We start from the raw sequence: 9,009 nt of genomic DNA, 5'->3' as shown, positions 1-9,009 counted from the left end.
TTGAGTAATTTTGTCCTTCAAGAACTTGGATGAGTTTGTATGAATTAGGCAAGTCACTTAATCTCCTTGTTTTCTTGTCCCTTTGACTAAGGAATCTCTAGGGTCTTTTTCAGTTTGCAAGTGTCTGTGAATCTATTCATTTATAAATATGATGCTTTGTGCTTTACAAAAAAATTCCGCATTGGAAAAGCATAATTTTCATTATAAAACCAGGTCTCTGTCCAGATTGAAAGGGCCCCAGGAAAGCACAGAATTCCAGAATGTTTTGCAAGAATATCTTCACTCATTAAAGAATGTTCCTGAGACAAAAACAAGAGCTCTGTGAATAGATATCCCTACAGAACAGCTGTGAAAGAGCCCTTCATTGAGGTCATGGATCTCAGCAAGAACAGCACTCAGTTTGATGACTGTGGGCGACCACAGGGGTTGGTGGCGCAGGCATGCCTTTTAAGTAATCTCTAGGTATCATTACACATCAATGCTTTGTGTGTGTGTGTGTGTGTGTGTGTGTGTGTGTGTGTTTATTAGAGGACAGCCACCATTTTAAAATACTCTACTTAGACTAATTCATTGAATCCTGACCACAGCCCTATGAGCTGTTATTAACATCACCTTAGAGATGGGCAAGTTGAAGCATAACGTGTTTAATTTGCTTATAGTTACGAACCTATTAAACTGTGAAGCCACATTTGAATCCAGATTGTTTGGGTCCAGCAGCCTTCCTCTCAGCCACTCTGCTATACACATTGACAAAGACTGAGCTGGACAACACAGCCAGCATCTTGGAAGGTGCAATTCCCTATGAGGTTAGGGACTAAGGGAGATTAACAGCCTTTCAAGGAAAAGGGAATGAGGTAGGGTTGGGCAGAGGGTTTATCTGCGATATCCGCATATCTACAATATCTGTCTTGCATTTGGGATGGCTCTTAGAGTGGTCCTGGAATGTGATGAAAGGCAGAAGAATCCTTCATATTCCTAACAGGGATCAATCATTGGGCTCCACCCTCCCCAGGAAGAGGGCATGGCCTTGTGTAAATGGAGCTGACAGCTGAAGGATCTCTGCTGGCAGTCCTCCCTCTGATGTGAATACTAAGACCTTTATTCTTGAAGGGGAAGTCTCAGCACCATATCAATGACATCCACCACATTGCCACTTTTTGCATTTGTCACTGAAACTGCCCTGTTTAATGTCTTGTTTCTTTCACTCAGACTACAGTCCACTGTTCTGTCTCCAGAACCTTTCCACAAGTTCAAAGGCAAGTGGCTCCTCATTGCCTACAGAATAATAGAAAATTCTATGCTATGAATTCGTATAACGCTTAAAATCTTCTAATAGCCAAACATCATCTACTTGCTCCATGTCTTACAATCTGGGTAGGCAAACTTCTTTGCCCACCCTAAATTCCAAACTTAAACCTGAAATTCTTTCCTCCTACTTTGCTTATCAAAATTCTATTCTTTGAGGCTGGCTCAAACACTACCTTTCTCTTTTGCAAAAGATTCTATTCTAATCTCCATTTCATTCTACTCCATGTGACTTGTTAGTTCAGTAAGAGGAGGAACACATCAAGGAAGAAGAAGGGGAAGAAGGGATTCACCAGCTCACGTAACTGTCCAGAGGCTCAGGCTGGATTATATCCAAGGACCTGAATGATGGTTCATAGTTTGGTCTCTCCACCTCTCAGCTCTTCCCTTCTCTGGGCTGAAGGCTCAGGAAGTCTCTTTCCAAGGGAGCTCCGTAGGTTGTAGATCACCAGAAATGGTTGGAATTTCTTTATTCACAAACTCAGTGCCTCTTGCTTTAAGTACCATTGTTTTTGACCCAGGAACACTTGGACCTCAGATGAAAACAGCCTTGATTTTGTTTGAGTCATAGAAACACTGTGTGAAAGGTTCCCAGGCTTCTCTTTCCAGTGATCTTTCTTCGTGAGCTCATCTTTGCAGCTTGAGGTTGGCCATGACGAGAGTAATTTGCACTATGGAAATTGACAAATGCTACAAATCAAAGATACTTCCCTTTGGAGAACTGGTTGTTAAATACTAGTCACATTACCATTCTGAAGCCAAGGAATGGGGACAGACCTGCCAGAGTTTCAGGGACTAAGGGTGGCAGTGGAGGTTCTAAACCTAAACGACAATCAGGATATGCTACTAAAATTAGAGAGTTGTGAGTGTTGGGGAGTGGCCTCCCATCTGTTGTTATGTTGTGTTATGTTCATTATATAACTATATAACATCTATAACACCATGTTATGTTATAATTGAAGATCCACTGTGAACTCCAGTTTCTAAGAAGACCTGCAATTTATGAAGTGTTACCATCTTTGATCGGGGAGCTATTTTTTTTATTTTTATTTTTTTATAAAACTCTAACTCCCCAATGTCTTTACAAAGGAGTCAACCAGACAAGCACACACACACAGAGAGAGAGAGAGAGAGAGAGAGAGAGAGAGAGAGAGAGATGCCCAGCCCTAAGTGCCCCATCTACAGTTGAACCTCTATACCTAAGGCTCATGGAACATAGCGGAACAGGAGGTAGAGAGAAAACTAATACATCCCTCAACACTGTCGTCAGTGGTTGGCTGTGGCCGTGACAAGTTACTTAACCCCTTTGCCACTGTAAAAATGGAGATGGCAACCCTTTCTACAGCACACTCATAGTGTTGTGGTGGGTGGGACAAACTAGTACCTGATAGGCTGCAAGTGTTCCATAAATGCTCAATATTGATATCTAGTGACCTGCTTTCAGCTGTCTTCTAAATTTTTATAGATTAATGACTTTGGGATTAGATTGGTGTGCAAAAATTTTCATTAATTTACTTCTTTGAGCTTTTGATTCTTCATCTGAAGAATAGCACTGATAACTATTATAAAAAGAAAGTGCCCAGTTAATAAGCAATGAACAGTGAGTGACTTTCCACCTTAAGGGTCACCCGTGCAACTGTTTCACTTTCTTAAATTAAATCCACTGAGGTTAGACTCAGGGATTAGAATGATGTCCTGTGTGCACTCAAGCTTGGGCTGGACAATACCTTGATTTAATTAGTTCATGGCAAGAGCTTCATCAGAAAATTAAGCATAAGGTTTGCTGATTAAACAAACATATCCACAGTTTCTTAGGCATGTCACAGAAAAATTCCAAGCTGCAGGCTTCTCCTTTGAGAGCAGTGACCTCAGTTACCTTTCATTCCAGTGGGGAAACCAGCCACACAAATGTCCCTGTTTACCAGAGCTGTCATAGTGATGGCCACTTTTGTTTTCTGATAGGGGACCAGGCAGTGTACTAGATTAGGTCCCTGAAGAAACCCATAGGGACATTACTGCTATTTAATTATTTAATGCTCTCATTTTCCAGCCACCCAGTATTTCAGTGACCTTGAGTCATGCCTGTTGGTAAATGTGTAACCAATGAAAATTCTTCACAGTCGAAAACTAGAAACAAAATCTCTCTTATGGTTGTTTTTTGGTTTTACACAGAATAGTGAAGTCTGTGGATTAAGTGTATTAGTTAGAATAATATATTCAGGGATTTAAGGAATTTGGGTTGGGTTTTATACCACCCCACTACCTCTGGTTGGACCTCAGCTCAATCCTTTAATCTTCTGGTTTCTTGCTCCATCTGCACAAGATGCCTCTGGCAAGGCACTGAGTGCTGTAGGAATAAATTAAATAATGGGCTTAATATCACCAACGAGAATGGAGCAAATTGCTCTTTTGTGGGATCCATTAGCTCAACTGAGAATATTAGCACCGGATTCTGGGTCTATGATTGATGTAAGAAATAAGGTAGCATTCATTTTAATTCTGTGCTTTGACTCTGGGCAACAGATGAAGACTGTGAAGGGAGAAAGAGAAAAGCAGGGACCAGGGAGAGTGTTTTGTAAAAGAAAAGGAGGCGGGAGGAGGAAAGGGAGGGAAGATACAAGCTAAGATTGGGGTGTATGGAAACGGGCCAAAAAGAGAAGACGGTAGAGGCCAGCAGGGAAACAAGGTTGCGGAGTGAGAGGAACAGGGAGGATGCAAAATGAATATTCCTGTCAAACAGGAGCTCACTGGGATCCTGTGGGAGGTATAGAGAGGGGATGGAGGGGATGGAGACAGAAGGACAAGGTTCATTCCTCGGGGATATCCCCGCCTTCAAGTGACTGTCCCAGTGTACTGTTCTTCCCAAAGATCCTCACCTACCTAAACTTCTAGCTCAGGAAGTCAGCTCTAACAGCCAGAGGCAATTAACCTCTCCACAGTGTAAGAAGTTTAAGAAGATTCTTGAAAGAGACTGGTATAAGAAGTTTAAGAAGATTCTTGAAAGAGACTGCTCTCTAAGCCCCCACAGAGTATAAGGGAGTCAGTAGGAACAGAGAACATTCTGTAGGTATCTCAGATCTACCCACTTCTCACAAGCCCCCAAGCTTTGCCTTCTCTGGATAGCTGGTGGTTCCAACCATTTTAATTATCACTCCTCTGCCAAACTAGGTGTTGTATTTGCGGGGAAGGATTTAAGACTGGTGGCAGAAATGAGAACAGTGGTGACATGCACAGCAAGTTTTTAGCACTTGCTTTGTGTGGGACACTCATTTTCACAAAAAGAATTTGAGGTAGTCTGTATCAAAGACAATGGTAGGGAAAACATACACTTAGTCAACCTGGTTGAGGAAAACTAAACACAGCAATAAGTGGTTTTACAGAAATTAATTCACTTAATTTTTCTGACGACCTTCTGAGGCAGGTGCTTTTAGTTACTCTCTTTTTAGAGAAGGAAACTGGGAAAACTAAGATTTGAAATTACACCTTTGGCTTGGCTTCAATGGCCAGTATGAGGAAAAACAACAACAACAAAACACCAAAAGGTAAAACAAAACAAATGTAGGAAACTCAGTACTTATTTTCAATAATAGCAATTTCAAGATTATTCTCCAGAAAAAATAAATACTAGCTCTGCTTGCTATAAAAAGATGGTCCAAAATGCTGGGTCAGGTTCTTTTTGGCTTAGACGTCTAGCTATCTCTCCGGACAAGATTCCTTGCAGGGCTTAGGCCACGAAAGACTTTCTCCTAAATGATGCTATGATCACTTCCACTTGACAAGGAGAGTTACAAAAACTCTCATTTCCCTATTCCATGGTTATGAGGAAGCCTGGAGTTTAGAGTTCATATACTATTGTTTGCCTTTGCTAGTTTTTCTTTTTTTTTTTTTTGTCTGTTTACATATAAACCATCCTTACATCCCTTTTGGAAAAAGGCACAATATAAATAAACAAAAAGCAAACAAACAAAATACCATTCTCTTGGGCCATGCTAGGGATGTAATGAGTTGCCAAAATATTTTATGTAACACCCCTGGAATCGTTTTATCTGAAAGAGAATATTGTAAATAGAATTCTGGGTAGATAACTTTCTTTCATGGTGTTTATCATGGTTTTTTTTTGTTGTTGTTTATTTGTTTTTTTGTTTTGCTTTGTTTTGTTTTGATGCTCATTAAATAGCATTCCAAACCACTTTGGGTAAAGACTAGAGACAATGAGATCTAGAGACAATGAGCTGATTACTCTCATATGTCTTCTTGTTACTGGGATCTAATCAAAGTTTTGAATCTTGTCCAAAACTGTGCGCTAAATAAACTGACTTAAATCTACATTTATCAGTCAGATTTAAAATGAAGAATGGTTTCACCCATTCCAACCATTCACCAGTGAATAACTATGCTTAATTCATAGATTCTCATTGGGTTCCAAAATTTCTCCAGAAATACAGTCCTACCTTGTCTTGCTGATTGACAAACACTGTACATATTAGGTCATTCATCAAGAGAAGCCTTCTGAAGGGCCAAGATGCTGTAATTCAATAACAAACCTCACATCATCTCAAGTTTGCTGCTGTTATGGGCGACTGATCTTTGCAAAGGACAAAGCTGTTCAGGCCCAGAACTTTCAAAACAGGTGTCATCATGATTTTTTTTTTTTTTACTTAAACATGATTTCACATTTAAGAATTTCAAATAAAATTCAATTTACAGGGAGGAGAGGAGAAGGAGAAAGAGGAGGAAGAGAAAGAGGAGGAGGACAAATGAACAAAACAGGGAGAGCAGCCAATTGCTGAGTGGAAAAACATAAATCTTAAACACAAAGTAATTAAATGTTAATTCAGCAAGTATTTACACATCAGTAGTGGGTATCATCCTGCCTCATTCCCATTCAATTTCAGCTTGTCATATAACCTACACTTCTACTTCTTTTAATTATATGATTTATCTCTACTTCATTGTTTTATTTGACAGTCATGAACATGTGTCAGGCTGTTTGTATTATACAATTTAAACTGAAAACAAATGCTTGTTTGGTTACTTATCTTACAGTATCTCATGAAAGTGTAATTAATATTATATAAAACAGTATTTATAGAATAAACTGGTCCAAGATAAGGCACATAAAAATGGTGTCAATCCATGACATTTGTAATTAGGCTAAAAATTTGTTTACAAATCTATACTCGTTAACTTATGTTTTTATACAATAGGCAAAAATAATTCACTCTTGGCAGCACGGACTGCAGAATCACATCAAGTGCACCAAAGTCGGTTATGAATTGGTCATATTCCAGATACTACTAACGTATCTTTTTTTTTTTTTTTTTTTTTTTTTTTTTTTTGTCTTTTTGAGACAGGGTCTCCCTGTAGCCCCAGCTGTCCTAAAACTCACTATGTAGACCAGGCTGGCCTCGAACTCAGGGATCTGCCTGCCTCTGCCTACCGAGTGCTGGGATTACTGACGCCACCACGCCCAGCTATGCTAATGTATTTTTAAAGCCATTGTTTTAAAGAAAACAAACTTCACTTTTTTTACATAAATATAGAAGCCATTATTTCTCATGAAGAAGTGTCCATACTGCAACTCTTCAAACCATTCCTCAGTATAATGCAGGTATCATGGTGCCCCTAACAAGCTGTGATAAATCCCCAAGTTCTTACCTGTAAAATGGGTACACATTAGAGGCAGGTTTTCTGGGAAGCACAAGCTTCCATTACAGTTTTCCTTGGCCCGTACACAAGGCTTTGGCAATATGTCTATGTGGTCATGTATTTTTGTTCAATTTGTTAAAACTAAGATATTTTAATTACTATCAGCTGAGACAGGTCTCTTTCCTGCTGGATACCTCTGTTGTCAGTCTGCCCTGTGGTTGAGTGCCTCCGGAGCAGGTTGGGGATGCTGCTTTGCTTTTTCTTTTGAGAGGACCACCCAAACTGCATAAATTTCAGGCCCCACAAAACTTGCATCAGTCCCTACTTGTGAGAACAGTACCTAATTCACAGGTGTGTTGTGAGGATTAAATAGTAAAGGCATGTAGACAGAGCAAGGCCACAGAGGTCAGCACTTTATGCAATGTGAAAATCACAAATGCTGTCCTGGTGTCTGGGATGAAAATTTTTCCATGGAAGGGATTTTGCAGCCACAAGTGAAAAAAGCTGCAACAAGCTTTTCTTGGACTCTGAAGAGGTTTAGAGTCTCTTTTGCTATTAAAAAGAATGAAAAGTTGTATTTTGTTTGCCTTAGTACAAAGACAACTATATTACTATCTATCAAAACACTTTCTTAAATCTATTTGCTTTTCCTCTGATTTGAAAACAAATGAAAATACTTGTGTGGGATCCTGGTACCGTGGGCCATATGTACTGTATCTAATGGAAAAGGCAGAGTATTCTCCAATATGAATAATAAATTTTCCATGCCATGGAAAAGAATGATTGAACAAAAAACAATATGGTACAACTTAAATGGGGGTTCCAGTACACATAATAGAAACACACTTAAGGATGAACAGGAAGCATTTAGTTTTAGTTTTCAAAATGTGCACTTTAATGGGAGTTGGCCATTAGGACACCTATAGGGATTATGTTTTGCCATGAAACATATTTTTGCTTAAGGAATCTATTTTTTTTTTTCCCTCAGTGTACTTCCAAGGTCTTTTGTTGCTCTCGTTAGGGTTACATTATTAACAGGGAATTTTTATTTTAGAAAATGAGCTTCATTCTGCCAATTCTCTAGAATTTCATGTAAAGGTCTTCGACAAGACAAACAAGCTGATCTTGGTGTTGGTGCATCAGATAAGTCACAGATGAAACACACACACACACACACACACACACACACACACACACACACACACAAAAACCAAGCGGAATATCAAAGGTGTGTCTGCAGAACCCAGTGACTGCGTGCCAGAGGCTCTATCTGGCACATTTCTGAACTTTGCAAAATTAACTGTGCCGAAGAGAACACCATCAAACGCGTCCGGCACAGAGCATAAACATCTTCAAACCACGATTCTGCGCTATAAAACACTCTCCAGCTAATTTCATTTGGTGCATTACTCTGGAAGAACACCGAGGCCAAGTGAAACTGCGGAAATGGGAACAATGCACCGAGGAAAAATCTCACCCCATTAAGGGATCCGTTTCTTCTCTGCACAAATAAGCCCACCACGCCTCGGAGGCACGACTAGATGGCTCCAGGATGTTCTCAGAATGGCCCGCGGGCCCTGTGGCGCAGAGGGAGCCCTGCACCCAGAAGGAAGGGGACCTGAGTGGCAGCTCCTCCGTCTTCGGGCAGTTTAGGTAATACATAAAAATCGAAAAATATCCAAGCAGGCCTCCTAAGCGCTGCGTCCCTGTGCGTTTTCAGGGCGACCCCTCGTTTCCCCCTCCTCCACGAAATGTTTGCAGTGCGCACGGACCGCGATCCGGGAGTCGCGCTGGTCCCCGCGGGGCCGACTGGGCTCCGCCGGCCTTTCCCGAGGCTTCGCACAGGCGCCTTGGCCGCGCTCTCTCCGGAGGTTCCATGACCTTGCGAGGCTTGGCCGCGCGACCCAGTCTCCGCAGAAGCACCACCCTGGGCGCCCGGCCCGCGCGTGCCCGCACAACTCCGACTAGCCGACAGCCTCTCCGGTGCGCGCGCTGCTGCGGCCGGGGGCAGCGGGGACGCGCGGGGCGTGGCCTGGGCGGGACCGGGGCGTGGCC

General features: G+C 41.4%; 1 protein-coding gene across 1 annotated transcript in view; it reads left to right on the top strand.

Moving 5' to 3' along the window:
* Window positions 1-9,009, top strand: part of Lifr (LIF receptor subunit alpha) — a 113,989-nt gene that overhangs the window by 34,284 nt on the left and 70,696 nt on the right. The window lies entirely within an intron of this gene.

The sequence above is a fragment of the Nannospalax galili genome, unplaced genomic scaffold, assembly GCF_000622305.1.
Source record: "Nannospalax galili isolate Female #2095 unplaced genomic scaffold, S.galili_v1.0 scaffold139, whole genome shotgun sequence".
NCBI classification, from domain to species: Eukaryota; Metazoa; Chordata; class Mammalia; order Rodentia; family Spalacidae; genus Nannospalax; species Nannospalax galili.
Note: the sequence above shows the minus strand (reverse complement) of the source record. Positions and strands in the feature narration are given on the sequence as shown.